The sequence below is a fragment of the Sapajus apella genome, unplaced genomic scaffold (genome assembly GCF_009761245.1).
Source record: "Sapajus apella isolate SASKATOON/1434 unplaced genomic scaffold, GSC_monkey_1.0 scaffold60, whole genome shotgun sequence".
Taxonomy (NCBI): domain Eukaryota; kingdom Metazoa; phylum Chordata; class Mammalia; order Primates; family Cebidae; genus Sapajus; species Sapajus apella.
This window is the reverse complement of record NW_022437000.1, coordinates 2,511,276-2,526,871: the sequence shown is the minus strand read 5'-3', so window position 1 is coordinate 2,526,871 and position 15,596 is coordinate 2,511,276. Positions and strand designations below refer to the sequence as shown.

The 15,596-nt window shown below is 36.2% G+C and overlaps 1 protein-coding gene and 1 long non-coding RNA gene across 4 annotated transcripts in view; both read left to right on the top strand.

Moving 5' to 3' along the window:
• FGF14 (fibroblast growth factor 14) overlaps positions 1–15,596 on the top strand; it is a 689,306-nt gene that overhangs the window by 335,994 nt on the left and 337,716 nt on the right. The window lies entirely within an intron of this gene.
• LOC116528895 overlaps positions 1–15,596 on the top strand; it is a 30,292-nt gene that overhangs the window by 4,172 nt on the left and 10,524 nt on the right. The window lies entirely within an intron of this gene.

Below are 15,596 nucleotides of genomic sequence, written 5' to 3'. Positions count from 1 at the left end.
TATATATACACACATATATACATATATATATACACATATATATGTGTGTGTGTGTGTGTGTGTGTGTATATATATATATATATATAGAGTTAGATGAGTAGAACATCAAGTGAGGACTCTTGGACTATTAGAATAAAGGGCCAAGTTAAAATATTAGTAATAAGAAAAATACAAGTTTGATTATACTAAGAACATATGCTCCATTAAACCAATTTCTATATTTTCTGTATTTTCCATACCTGCTATAAACCAATTTATCTTTGAATTGAAAGAATAAAATTAGAATTACCTCTAACATCATGAACTATAGATGATCACCATTTAATTTTATTTATTGTGCTTTCTAAATGTGTACTTTTAAAAAAACTTATAGCAAGTATAAGTCACTAATTTTATTTTACATAAATGGAAATGTGTCAGAAAATTCTTTAAGAACATTATTGCCAGTAAGCTGCATAATAGTTCGTCACATGACATGTCAACTTCATTGCTGACATAATATACTGTCTATTTTTTAGTTGATTCTCTTGCTTTTAGGGAAGTATATAGGCCTATTATCTGCAATTATCACTAGTTTATCCACCTTTTATAATATTTGCATATCTTACTCATGTTTCATGTTACTGCATTACCTGTGTCTTTAAATCGGAATAGAATACTAGTGATAAAATATATTTTTTTTTCATGATTTTGATGCCATCAGGTTAAAGTTTTAGCATTAAGAATGGCATTGCAAAATTTTTTTTTCTTTTAAGTCAGTCTTATTCTGTTGTTCAGGCTGGAGTGCAAGAGCATGATCTTGGTTCACTGCAACCTCTGCCTTCTGGGTTCAGGCAATTCTTGTGCTTCAGCCTCCCAAGTAGCTGAGATTACAGGCGCGCTCCACCATGCCTGGCTAATTTTTTGTAGTTTGAGTAGAGACAGGGTTTTGCCACATTGTGCAGGCTGGTCTCAAACTCCTCAGCTGAGACAATCTGCTTGCCTCAGCCTCCCAAAGTGCTAGGATTAAAGTGGCGTAGCCAATTTACAACACCACTATTTATATTACAGAACTACCTATTTATATTATTATGTTCAGATGTTATGAATTGGAATATATCAATGTTAATTTCTGGATTTTGACATATTTTGTATCCATGTTCATAGATAAATTGATTTATAGCACTATTTTCTAAATTTGGTCCTACGGTCATTCATTTCACTGTGTTATGGAACATTAATAATATTCTGTGGATACAAAGCATTTACAGTAAGGAAGATTTGGAAGCACTGATTTCTATACCCTTGGAGATTCATAATCCTCATAATTTTATTATAGATTCAGAAATTCTATAGTGCAACAGCAACAAATACCTTTAAAAGCAAATTTCCTGAATTCTTAGCAGGGAGCATATTTTTATTCGATGCAGGTGTTATATAAAAACTACTGCTTTGATTAAAATTTAGGAAATACTGTTGGTTTTAAGCAATACCTTGGTCAAATTTTTGAGTGAAAATTCTAACAATTTTGCACAAAAGTAGATAGCTTTTACTTTTTAGCATTGCTGAACACATTTTTTTTTTTCTTGTCAAGAAAATGGTTTGAAAGAGTTCACAACTTAAATAAAAGGCTGGCTATGGAACAGATTGTGTAAGTTGGCATAATATTTTACATTTCTTCTCTTCAGGCATTCGACTCCTTGAATAAATTGGAGAAATTGAAATTTGTTCCAAATGATTCATTTCATTCAAATGTTTATACTCACCTGCTTGTTTATAAAAATTGTGAAAATAGTCTATATATATTTAGCAATGATGTTATTCTTCATTTTGATATTTTGTTTTTCATTATTTTTTATTGATTAGACTTACAAAAGGGCTTTTTGGAGTATGGTGTAGATAACTTTTTAGGTCAACTTAGTAATGTTAGTTTCTGTTTCACTAGTCATGTTTTTGCTGCTGTATTTATTAAATATTTGTTCTTTTTGGTTAGGCTTATTTTTCTTTTTTATTTCAATGCCTCACATAGTATATTTTATTCTTTGATTTTTGGCCTCTTTGTAATTTTATTTCGGGTATTTATTATTAGCTAGTAAGTAGAGTTTTCTATTTTCACTCCATCTGAGTCTCTTTTCCAGTTGGTAGGTGTGTTTAAATAAATTGCATTCATTGTCACAACTCTATTATTTGGTATTTTATTTATATTTTATGCTTTCTGTAGTTTAATTTTTTATCCATTCTTATATTTTTGCATAGACTTTTTGTTGTTATTGTTAACTGTTATCCAGTTATCTATTGCTACCTAACAAACCACTACAAACGTTGTGGAGTGAAACAAATTTTTTTTCATTATTGGGTGTTGACTGGGCTCATCTAGGCCTTTCTTGCTTTGGGTATTCATGAGTTTTCAGTCAGTCTGTGGTTGTGGCTAGAGGGTTCTCAGATGCTTCTTTATATGTCAGAAAAGTCATGGAGGATGTTAAGGGAGCAGCAGTGAAGTTTTCAGCCAGGACGCCTACCTGTGATCTCTCCGTGTGGCCTAGGTTTTTTCACCGCTTAGAGCTTGGTTCCAAGAATAAATGTTTCAAGAGAAGCAGGCAGAACTGGACAGTATTGCCTTCTGTGACCAAGCACTGGAGGCCACATGTGTCGGGCCTGCCTCTATTCATGAGGCGATCACAAAGACTCTCCAGGTTTTAGAAGAGCATGTGGGCAGGAAAATGTTGTGGTCGTTTTGGGAAATGCCATGATAAGCATTGTTACCAGTGGTCACAAAGACTTGTCGGACACATACTTAAATATATAACATTATTTGTCTATACAAGTGAGCAAGCCCCACTATTTTTGTCTTTTTGGAATATTGGAATGGGAGGAGTTTTCCCTTAACCCTCTCGCAGGGTGTGCCATGGGAGTGTGGCTCCATCTTCTGTGCCCGACGCTCAAACCTCTAGGAGGAGCATGTGGATGGGCAGGTCGCAGGGCTCTGACCCCACGGCAGCATCTAGAGTTGAGTGTTTACAGCTCCCAAAGCCCCAGTGGGCACGTGTCACTGTGTGCTCTTTCAGTCTTGCTGTCCGCAGGGGGCTTGTGTTAATCAGCCCAGTTAGATCTTCTGCCTTATCACAAGGACAGAGGGCTTTCTGTATACCAGGCTCTTTCCCTAGTGAACTGGAAAAATCGGGTCACATATACGCTTGGAGAATGAGTACAAGGTTTTATTGAGTGGTGGAAGTGGCTCTCAGCCGTGGATGTGGAGGTAGAATGGGGATGGAGTGTGAAGGTAGTCTTCCCCTCGAGTCCGGCCCTTCAGCTCCCGGGCTTTCCTCCCATAGCCCCTGGCCGAATTCCCTTCGGTGTCCCCCTTGTTCCAGCTGTTCTATCATCAATGGCCTGCTGGCCTCTGTCTTTGTGTTCTTCTGCTGGTGTGTTCTTTATGTCTGGCTGCTTGCGTACCCACTAGGGTCTTGGGTATTTTAGGCACAGAATGGAGTCGTGGCTTGCCAGAGTGGTCTTGAAAAATGCAACATCTGGGCAGGGAAACAGGAGTGCCTGCCCTCACTTAGGTCCATGGGCACAGGCCTGAGGGTGGGGCCCTCACCAAGGACCCTGCCCTTCTCTACCCAGCACTTCCCTGCCCCTCTCCTGTATCAATATCAAGGATTTTTACCGATTTTTAATTTTTTTCTTTTTAGTGATCAAAACAGCAGTTTAAAAAATTGAGAATAGCTATCAAAAATGTGAAGCAGTAATATTAAAACCCTTTAAAACATGTGTTTAGATTTATTTTTTTACAGGTTCAGTGTCCCTTATCATAAGTGTTTGGGGCCAAAAATGTTTAGGATTTTGGATTTTTTTTTAAATATTTGCATTATATTATACTTACCAGTTGAGCATCTCTGATCCACAAATCCAAAATTCAAAATGCTCCAGTCAGTATTTCCTTTGAGCGTAACCTCTGAATGTCATGCTGGTACTCCAAAAGTTTAGAATTTTGGAACATTTTGGATTTCAGCTTTTCCAATTAGGAATGCCCGGGCTGTATTTAACTGATTTTAGTCCTTGGTAACTTAATTTCTTCATCCTTTTTATACTGACTCTTAAACTTTTTCCTTTTTCTTTTTTTTTTTTTTTGAGACGGAGCCTCTCTGTTACCCAGGCTGGAGTGCAATGGTACGATCTCAGCTCACTGCAACCTCTGCCTCCTAAGTTCCAGGAATTCTCCTGCCTCAGCCTTTGGAGTAGCTGGGACTATGCAACCATGGCTGGCTAATTTTTGTATTTTTATCACAGTCGGGGTTTCACCACATTGGCCAGGCCAGTCTCGAACTCCTGACCTCAGGTGATCCACCCACCTCGGCCTCCCAGAGTGCTGGGATTACTGGCATGAGCCACTGCTCCCTGCTTTAATCTTTTATTATTCTGGCTTTCTCATTGATTGGATTACTTAGAAGACTTGCATAGTTCCTTCATTTTCTAAGTCCTTGTCTATATTTGAGCTCTCTGTGTTGCTTTTTACACAGCCGTACTCCAACCTGGCTGTTGAAAAAGCCTGTGAGCTACAGTGTTTTCCTCTCAGAGACACATGCCTTCCCTGCTGGTTGGTGTGGTCAGTCATGGCAAGAGTGAGTCTTCTGTCTTTTAGTTTTATATTTATGTTAGTATTCTATTTTACATATTTATTAATAATAAAATTCTGATATTCAATGTTGAATCACTGTAAGATCCTACTTCTCATGTTCCATATAGACCTATTCATATTTAAATTTAAGACTAAAATACATTTTTTAATACTACAAAATGTTTCTTAGCTGTCAAGTTCAACTATTGCATATAATTTGCTGCATTGTGAGTATTTATGGAACCACAAATGAGAACATGAAAAGAAGTAGGAAAATGGGCACTTAGCACTTTTGAGAAATTATTTTTATTATGTAAGTGTCTGCTGAATCCATATTCTCTGAGAGGAAGGATTTGACAAGTTAATTAATGGATCTTTTTTATACCAAAAGCACAGAAGTGTTAATCTCTGCTGTTGGTAGTGGCACGAACTGAAAACTCTTGCACCAACTGGACAAAATGTAGCCTTTGTTTTGAAAACAAAGGTAAACAGTTGTTGAAATATGTTTCTTTGGGCCTAAATATAGATAGTCTCAAGGGCAGATATTTAGAGTTATAGGCTGTGTCAATGGCTGGCAAATTTTTCTCTCATGGGCCAAATATTTTTGGCTTTCTGGGTGATTCTATTTGTAACAGATACCCAACTCTGTCATTGTAGTGCAAGAGCAACTATAGACTATATGTAAATGAATGAGGACATCTGTGTTTCAATAAAGCTGATATGGTTTGGCTGTGTCCCCACCCAAATCTCATCCTGAATTGCAGCTCCCATAATTCTCACATATTGTGGGAGGAATCCAGTGGGAAATAATTTAATCATAGGGGCAGTTATGCTGTTCTCATGATAGTGAATAAATCTCATGAGATCTGATAGTTTGTTTTTGTTTGTTTGTTTATTTTTTTGGAATGGACTCTCACTCAGCTGCCCAGGCTAGTGTGCAATGGCATGTTCTTGGCCTACTGCAACCTTTGCTTCTCAAGTTCAAGAGATTCTCCTGCCTCAGCCTCCTGAGTAGCTGGGATTACAGGCGCACACCACCATGTCTGGCTGTTTTTTTGTATTTTTAGTAGAGGCAGGGTTTCACCATGTTGGCCAGGCTGGTCTCGATCTCCTAATCTCAGGTGATGAGCCCACCTCGGCCTTGCAGAGTGCTGGGATTACAGTCATAAGCCACCGTGCCTGGCCTGATCTGATAGTTTTATAAGGGGTTTCCCATTTCGCTTGGCTCTCATTCTATCTTGCCGGCTGTCATGTAAGATGTGCCTTTCACTTTCTGCCATGATTGTGAGGCCTCCCCAGCCATGTGGAACTGTGAGTCCATTAAACCTCTTTTTCCTTATAAATTACCCAGTCTTGAATATGTCTTTATCAGTGGTGTGAAAATGAACTAATACAAAAGCTTTATTTGCAGAAGTAGACAGCCTGGATGAGGCCTGCAAAGCTGTGTTTCGCCACCCCCTGTGTTGTGCTATGTCCCCACTGAACATTGAATCCTAAGTGGCGGAAGTACCCATGTCTCCTTTAATAAATGTATTGTGGGTGTAGTATTGGTAGGCTGAAGTTTGGGGTACAGGACTGAGGCCCGACTGTCCAGTTCTAAAGAATGAGCTGTTAATAGAACAGAGTAAAGAGTTTAGATTTTATTCCAAATAGAATAATAAGACTTTGAATGGTGTTCAACAGGAATAGGATATAATCTTACTTGTGTTCTAAAAAGATCCCACTGACTTCTATTCGGAGAACAAAGTACTCCCCCCCCAAAAAAAAAAAAAAAACCACAAGAAAAAGACAGCGATTAACCCCTCTGGAGGAAAGCAATAAACGTTTCACAGGGCAGATGAAATTTGATCTAAGTCATAAAGGTTAAGTTGAATTTTGCCAGACAGTAAGGCAAGGAAAGGCATGTCAGCCACAGGAAATAGTATGTGTATAAGCAGAGAATTGTAACAGCCTCAGCATATATTGATGATGATTTAAAAATTCAAATTGACTAGAAAAACATGTATGAGGCATGTGGCAGGAAGTAAGACTGAAAAACTAGGTTGGATTTTTGTTATGGTACAAATGGGGCATTGAACTGTGAGAAACAATTAAGGAACTGGCTAAGTCTTTGAGTCTATATGGTGAGATTTTATTTATAGTTAGAAAACTGAGACTGGAGGGTGGATAAAGGACTGGAATGTAAGACATGGAACATGAATGTGCAGTAATTCTAAAAGATGGGTGATGAAAATCAGAAATGAATGGCTGTGGGAACAGAAAGCAGGGGTGGTAGTTTCAGAGGATACTTTGGCAATAACACTTAAGAGATTTGGTTAACTGGGAATGAGTAAAAGGAGGGATGACTCTGATAACTGCCTGGAAAATGTAGAAGCAACAACATCTTGCTCTGTGGCAGAGGAGAGGTAGAAAAGGAGAGAAACATAATGACTTGTGTTTTGGACACTGTAAGCTTAATTTGAGTTTAGACATCCAGAGGCAATATGTAGTAGAAAGTTGAAAATAAAGGATATGGAAATACTTGGGGAATACCCAAGGAAAGACTGAAGACCTGATGGTGTAACTAATATAGACATTAACCAATGGAGGACAGACTGAGAAGAGGTTAAAAAAATGGACACTTTCTAATCCTGATGGTAATTCTGTGGCTAAGTATGCTTTATTCATTATAGAGGAATAGCTAAGTATGCTTCATTCATCTTATAGAGGAAGTGGCCAAACAGAGGTATAGGAGAATCTTCCTCACATTACAAAATAGCTTTAGTTAAGTGTAATTTGAATGTATAGTCCAAACATTGTGTCCACTATAAAAGAGGAGATAAAATTCTAGGAAAGACCCCCTCTAAATATATTGATTTTTTTTAAAAAGTGTTGCTTATGATAGATTATGCCACATCAAAAAGTGTGAGAAAAATTTAATCAAGATTGTGGTTAACTATTATTTCTCAAACTGTAATATTATTCTTTACGTTAAATTTTTAAACAGTAACTCAGTATTCATTCATATCAGTGACTACAGCTTGGTTTTCCCTGCCTCAAATTTAGCCCATTCTGGCTTGCATTGTTCCTAAGGATGCTGAAAAATCTATAATAGCTATGGTGACATATGTCAACATATATATACCACGAAATAAATATTGCTGACCTGCCCATGATATAAAGAAATTTGAGAGCAAAATCTCCTTCGCTCATTGATTTAAAACAAGTTGAGTGAGTGCTATGTGCCAGGAACTGTGTTAAATGTGAGAGATAAAATGGTGAAACACTTTATCAGAATTTGCAGTCCAGTAAAAGCAAAAGAAATGGAACACAAATAAAGTAGAACTTAAGATCTATTTACTTTTTATGTAATGATATAATCATTTCAAAATCCCAACTCTGCAAAGTACAAGTTCTAAGCCATTATATATGTCTGTTAATTTCTTTGGTTTTTCCTCTGGGAAACTGACATAATTTAGTCTACCCCAGAGCTTGCGTGAGACTTAAACATTTGTAAAACACTAAGTAAATATTTAACATTTCGAAAGCTTCCTTATTTTCTTGATGTTGGCATTTGTTGCTATATATTTCCCTCTTAGAACTACTTTTGCTCTGCTCCATGCATTTTCGTAGGTTGTGTTTACATTTTTGTTTTTCTCAAGACATTTTTAAATTTTACTTTTAGTTTGTTCTTTAATCCATTGGTTGTTTAGGAGCGTGTTGTTTAATTTCCATATGTTCGTGAATTTTCTGAATATTCTTTTTTTGTTATTCATTTCTGGTTTCACAGTATAATGGTTGGAAAAGATAATTTGATATCATTTTTCTTAGATTCGTTAAGGCTTGCTTGGTGACCTAACACATAATCTATCCTGGAAGATGTTCCATGTGTAGTTGAGAAGGATGTGTATTCTACTGTGGTTGAATGAAATGTTCTGTGTATATCTGTCAGGTCCATTTGGTCTAATGTGTAGTTTAAGTCTGATGTTTTCTTACTGATTTTCTGTCTTGATGGTTTCTTATTGCTGAATGTGGGGCATTGAAGTTTCCTACAATTATTATATTGCAGCCTCTCTCTCCCTTCTGTTGATATTTGCTTTATATATTCAGATGCTCGAATGTTGGGTGCATATATATTTACAGTTGTTATATTCTCTTGATGAATTTACCTCTTTGTCATTATATAATGATCTTCGTCTTTTTTTGTACAGTTTTCAACTTAAAAGTCTTATTTTATCTAAAATAATTATAGCTACCCCTTCTCTCTTTCGTTTCAATTTGCAAGGAGTCTCTTTTTCTATCACTTCACTTTCAGTCCCTGTATGTCCCTAAAGGTGAAGTGAGTTTCTTATATGCAGCATATTGCTGGATCGTGTTCTGTTTTGTTTTCCTTATTCCTTCAGCCACTCTGTATCTTTTGATTGGATAATTTAATCTCTGAATATTTAAGGTCATTATTAATATGTAAATACTTGCTACTGCTTTTGTGAAAATTGTCTTCTCATTGTTTTATAGATCCTTTCTTCCTTTCCTGCTGTCTTCCTTTGTGATCAGGTAATATTCTCTGATGTTTTGCTAAGATTCCTTAATGTTTAGCTTTTATGCATCTACTATTGGTTTTTGCATTGTGATTAACACAAGGCTTACATAAAACATTTTATAACAGGCTAATTTAAGCTGATAACAACTTCACTTGTATAAAATAAAATAACTTCACACTTCTCTACTTCTTGCCCCACGTTATGTTTTTGATGTCATAATTTACATTTTTTATGTTGTTCATCAGTTAGCATATTATTGTAGCTCCTGCTATTTTTAATAGTTGTCTTTTAGTCATCATACTAAAGACATAAGTGATGTACACAGCACTATTACAGTATTAGGGTACTCCAAATTAATTGTGTACATACTTGTATTTATGAGTTCTGTACTTTGACATGTTTTCATATTACTCATTAGCAGCTTTTTCTTTCAGCTTGAGAAACTCCCTTTACTATTTCTTGTAAAACGGGTCTGCTGATTAAGAACTTCCTCAAATTTGTTTGTCTGAAAAAGTCTGTATCTCTTCATTACTAACAAACATGTTTACTGGAAACAGTATTTTTAGTTGATAGTTTTTTTTTTTTTTTTTCTTCAGCACTTCAAATCTATTATTTCACTTTCTCCTGGCCTATAAGATTTCTGATGAAAAATTCACTGCTGCCTTATTGAAATTCCCCAAAATATGATTTGCTTTTTCTCTCTTGTTACTTTTATATACTCTGTTTTTGATTTTTGAAAAATAGATATAATATGTCTTGGTATAGTCTGGTTTAGAGTGAATCTGTTGACCTTCTTGTACCTGGATATTTATTTTTTTCCCTGGATTTGGAAAGTTTTCTGCTTTTTTTAAAAAAATAAAATTTATAGCTTCTTATCACTCTCTTCTCTTTTCTTAACTCCCAGGCCTGAAACATTTTCTCTATTGATGTTGCCCCATGCATCCTATAAGCTTCCTTTATTCCTTTTCATTGTTTTTCTTTTCTGACTATATATTTTCAAGTAACCTGTCTTTGAGTTTACAGATATTTTCTTCTGCTTGATAAATTTTTCTGTTGATGCCCTCTATTTCATTTTAATTTCATTAATTGTATTTTTCAGCTCCAGAATTAGTTTAATTTTTTAAATAATTTTAATTGGTTAAACTTTCTGTGTTGGTAATTTATTGTTTTCTTGATTAACTGAATTGTTTCTCTATTTTCTTGAAGTTCATTGAGTTTTCTGAAAACAATTATTTTGAATTTTTATCAAGCATTTAATACATCTCCATTTCTTTGTTTCAGCTACTGAGAGATTATTGTGTTCTTTTGGTGGTGTTATGTCTCTGGATTTTCAAGCTTCTTGTTGACATTGATGTCTATATATTTGGTGGAGTATTCACCTCTTTCAGACTCTATTGGCTACTCTTGCTGTGGAAAGACCTTCCTTTATGGGAGAGAGGGGATGTGAGGATGCTTGCTGATTGGAGTGTAGTAGTTGTGGTACCAGTAAGGGTGCCACTGTGTAGTGTCTTTGTAGCACTATCAGCTAAGATCAGAGTTGTCAAAGATTGCAGGGATCCTGGGCAGCCAACACTGTGCTATCCATAGTGGTAGTGAGCACTGGTAGGGTATTTGTTGGTGATGGCTGTCAAAGTCGTCCTGACCCCTTTTCTCACAGTGTAGAAGTTATGGTTTAGCAGGTGTTCTGGGGCACTGGGTGTGGCTTGTTGGTTCACTTGAAGTGGCGGTGGCACCTGTGTCTGATGTGTGGCACCTGTGTCTGATGTGTGGCGCCTGTGTATCTGAGGCCTGAAGCGCAGGCATGCACAGAATTTCTGGGACTCTGGGATCCAGGGAGGTAATGGCAGTGATGCTCAGGGTACAGGCAACCCCCACTGCTGTACTGGTAACGTAGTGTGAAGCATAAATACTTGTCGAGCAGCGAAGAGATCCAGAAATGAGATCACAGATGCGTGTAGAGTTAAAGATTGGGGTGGGGCCTAGCTGTCTATGGCAGCTGAGCCAGTGCCTGGAACATGGGGACATGGAGTGAGATGTTTCACACTGTGGGCCCCAGAGTTAAGTCTTCACTCCATGTGCCTGAGACATGAGTGGGCTTAATGCAGCCACCAAAACTGGGCCGGTTATGGGGTGGGCACTTGCATATTGACCACACTCTGAGTGGTAGCTAATTTCCTAAAGCAACTTAATATGGCTGTGCAGCCATGCCCCTCTCTGGGGTTCCCCAGCAAGAATGGCTATTGGTTAGCTCACTGGCAAGATATGCCAGTGTCCTCTGCAGATTAGACCACTGGCTGATATTGACAGTGTCCACCTTTCTTCTTTGCTCCTAGCAGTCTCCTGGTGTCTCAGATATGCTGCTCTCACCAGTGATCCTTTCTGTCTCAATATTCTCTGGTTGGTATTTTTTTCTCTCCATTGTATTGCTGCCAGTTTTTTTCATGAGCCCCTTAAGCCTTCTCTGGCTTTACCTGATTTGTGAATCGTTATCTACACTTTTTCTTTTTTGTGTATGTGGGATGAAGGCTCGTCTCTTACTCTTCCCTGTTTGTGACATTTTCTTGGTGACATCTTGGTGACTTGGTATAGTCCACCATCTACACTGAGTCTTAAGGAATATGAGATTTGTTAATTAGTTTTATTTCTCAATCCTCATGAGTAGACAGAATATCAAATAAATAAATGGGAAAAAAAATAAAAAATAAAATAATAAAAGATAAAAGAAAGAAATATGTGGGAGTTTTAAAAGCTATCTGTTGTTGAATGTTTATAGGGTACTAGGTGTTGAATGTTTATAGTTGCTACAAGTTCTACAATGATCTTTAAAAGTCAGTAGTTATGGTGATGGAAAACATGATGACCATAAAGTGTGACTCCGAAACTATATAGCTTTGTTCCTTTGCTTATAAGAGCTTCCCCAACCCCTAAGGTGGTTTTATGTATAATGTAAATCTTTTAGTTTAAGAGTTTATTAATCTATTTATACTGTTTCCTGATAGAGATAGAGAGATAAGTACATCCTAGAAATTTCTCATTTATTTTCCTCTTAATACATTCGAATCATCCACTCAGCCTTGAAAGAAAATAAACGACCTTGGACTTTGCCTTGTTCTTTCCATATATTTTTATAGCTTTTAGAACTAAGAAATGGGACATTAAGGCTCAGCAGCTTGTTATTGAAACACCCTCAGTGCATTAGTTTGCTGGGAGGGCTATCATAACAAAGTAGCACAAACTGGCTGGCTTAAGCAGTTGTTTCACAGTTGTGGAGGCCATAAGTCTGAGATCTAGGTAGGAGAAGAGTTGGTACCTTAAAGTCATACAAAATAGAGTATGTTCTGTGCCTCTCCCCTAGATTCTGGTTGTTTTCTGTCAATCTTTTTTGTTCCTTGGATTGTGGACAGCTCCCCAGTCTCTTCCTTCATGTTCACATGACATTGTGTGTGTGTGTGTAAATTTCCTTTTTTGTGTGAGGATACCAGTCATATTGCATTAGGGGCATATTCTCCTCCAGAATGAGCTCATCTTAATTTAACATATTGTATCTTTAAGAATCTTTATTTCCAAATAAGGTCACATTCTAAGGTACTGGTGGTTAGAAACTTAATATATGAATGAGGAGAGTAAAATGCAAACCTTAGCACTCAAACAAGCAATGTTTATTTAATAATGATTTTGACTTTTGGAAATCCAATTCTGTGTCCTAATTTTTTGTTGTTTTGACATGAACACATTATTGGGAGACTCAAAATTAGTAATCCCATTCAAAACAGAAAGAAGGATTTCACAGTGACAGTGAGGCCCATTGATACTGGGTGCTCAGACCTGGAATAATGTTTTTAAAGTCAATAAAAATTAGATTTTCAGATTTATTTTTGTTGAGAAAGAGCACATTTATTGATTGGTTAAAACTCGGAATGTAGAGGCAAAAGAAAGGGCATCGAATTGCACAAATCAAAGTTTGTGTCTTTTATTTTAAAATTATATACGGCATATAATGATTTTCTGGCATGTTCAAAATTAATTTCCTTTCATATTTATATTGATTGTATTTTTCCTCTAAAATTTTTCTTTAAAATTGTTGATTGGAGTTTCTTTGACTATTTGAATTTTTACGTTGTTTTCTCAGGATACAGACATCTCAGTTTTTTATTTTGTATCATAATTTTTGCCCTTTCTTGGAATCTAACTTTTTCTCCCATTTTCAGCTGAAATACAGCAATATCAAAGGCTGCTGTTTTAGGAAGATAAGTTATTCAGATTTAAATAATTAATGTGACAGTGTCTGAGGAATTAGAGTTGGAATCCAGAGTAATGAATAGGAGAATCCTCTTTTTCTCCATAGCTGGAGAAGCAAAGGCTAAAACATGTAAGGAATGTACCTGAGTGAAGACAGCCTAGGTTCTGGAATTTGGCTGAGACTCTGTATACTATAAGTTTCCAAAGGCCAATGCCACTCTTTCCCTGGAAGTGTATTCCCATTGAGTTATTTCAAATACCATGAGCCTGCCCCTTCTCACACAGATGCAGCATCATTGTTCCAGCAGGTAACACCTACATGGTGCCAAGCATTGCCCAGGTAGAATGAGGAGTGGAAAGTTAATTCTGGATTTGGCATTGGAAGACTTTCACATCTGTCATACACGACAGCACACAAGTCACTGAACTTCTAAGCCTTAAGTGACTCCAACTCTAAGCTGGAAATTATAATTTATCTCCCAATGTTGTGGGCATAAAGCATGGAAACTAAAGTGAAAGATGTAACAAAATATGAGAGTTACCATTTACTAACCACAAGATATCAGGTACTCTATAAACTGTTTTTCATGTGTCCATTATCCCATTCGATTTTCACAGCAACCATGCAGTACAAGTATTTATTATTCCCTCACACTCTCTTTTTTAGAAGAAAAAAACAAGACTGGGTACTTTTCTTAAGACCACAACAGCTTTTGAGCAGCAGAGCAAGGCTATGAACTAAGAGCCATGCTGTTTCCTCGTCTACCACATTAAATAGCTTGAACTGGGCCATTCAGCTAAAAAAAACCCAGTCAAAGAGGCCTAGAGCAAGTCACTTCATGGAATACAAACTCTCTTGATCTCTTCAGAGTAAACTTCAGTTAAAAAATGAAAACTTCGTACCAGTCACTGCTGTTTATTTATTTTTTAACAGCTAAGATAATAAACCAGGCTTAAGAAAGTCTCTTCCTAAAGGAGCTGGCACCAGAACAACTAAAAGGGTCCATACTCTTTTATCATAAAAATAAACTTTTTGCTTCTAAATATAAGGCAGGAAAAGCAAGGATTTAAATTTCTTTTTTAATGTTGAGAAAAACTACTTGTAAAGATGATGTTTAAAACATTTCAATCCTTATTTTGTCCTGAACAGGCCATTATTATTTTTTTTTTTTTTAAAAAAGCATAGCTAAGTCTCTCTCAAGAGCAGAGATGATTACAATAAGAATCTTTTAGGTTTGCATTATCATCCTAAATATTCTTAAACCCAAATTTTGAACCTGCCAAGATATATGTATGTGTGTATCAGGGGAGGGCAGGAGGGGGATAAAATGGCTAATTTTTTATATAAAGCAAAAATGACCTTTTTGGATGACATTTCCTGCTGTCCATATGTATTTTACTTCTTCTCATTTAAATATTTTATTCTCTTCTTATTTAGGCTATAACCAAGAAAAAATATAGTATTTATTCCTTTTTACGTGTGAATTTTCCATTTGGATGTGCTTCTCTCATTTATATTCAGAGTTGTATGATTCTGCTTCTTTGAATACTATAAAATAACCCCCTCTTAATTTTGTGCTAAAATGTAACACAAACCTGACCCCTCCCAATACATCCATCTGCTGGTTTGGTGACCAATTAATAATTTTTTCTTAAGTAATTATGACAGCATTGCCCATGAAGAAACATTCATTATAGGGGTAGCAACATTTATTCTAAACTAAATTATCAGTGTAGAAATTTTGCTTCAAATATAGCAGATGCATTTATTTACATTTTTAAAATCTTCACTTCTAATGGTAGAAAAGAATAGGGCTTTTCATCTATCCACCTGCACTTTCAACAATTTTCTGATGTTGTGATAAAGTAATTTCAATAAACCTTTTAAATATATTCCGCCTTTTATTGGATATCACAGTCAGTGCTCACAATTTGTTAATTGTGTCATTTGAGGTAGCAACAATGAAAGCAAAATGGTAGTTTGACAAAACAGTGCATTAAATTGTCAAAGATTTATGACTAGGACCCCAGATTTAACCCTGGGCATTTATACTCACTTTTCATATTTGCCACAACATAATACTCCTGCTTTTTGTGGTTCCTTATTCAATTCATGTTTCTTTAAAATAGTAATAACATGTGAGAGCTGTTCTCTTAGAGTTCCTTAATTAATGAAGCTCAAAAATATTTTCTGATAATATGCATTAATTTTCCCACATCATTATGCAAAAACTTTAACA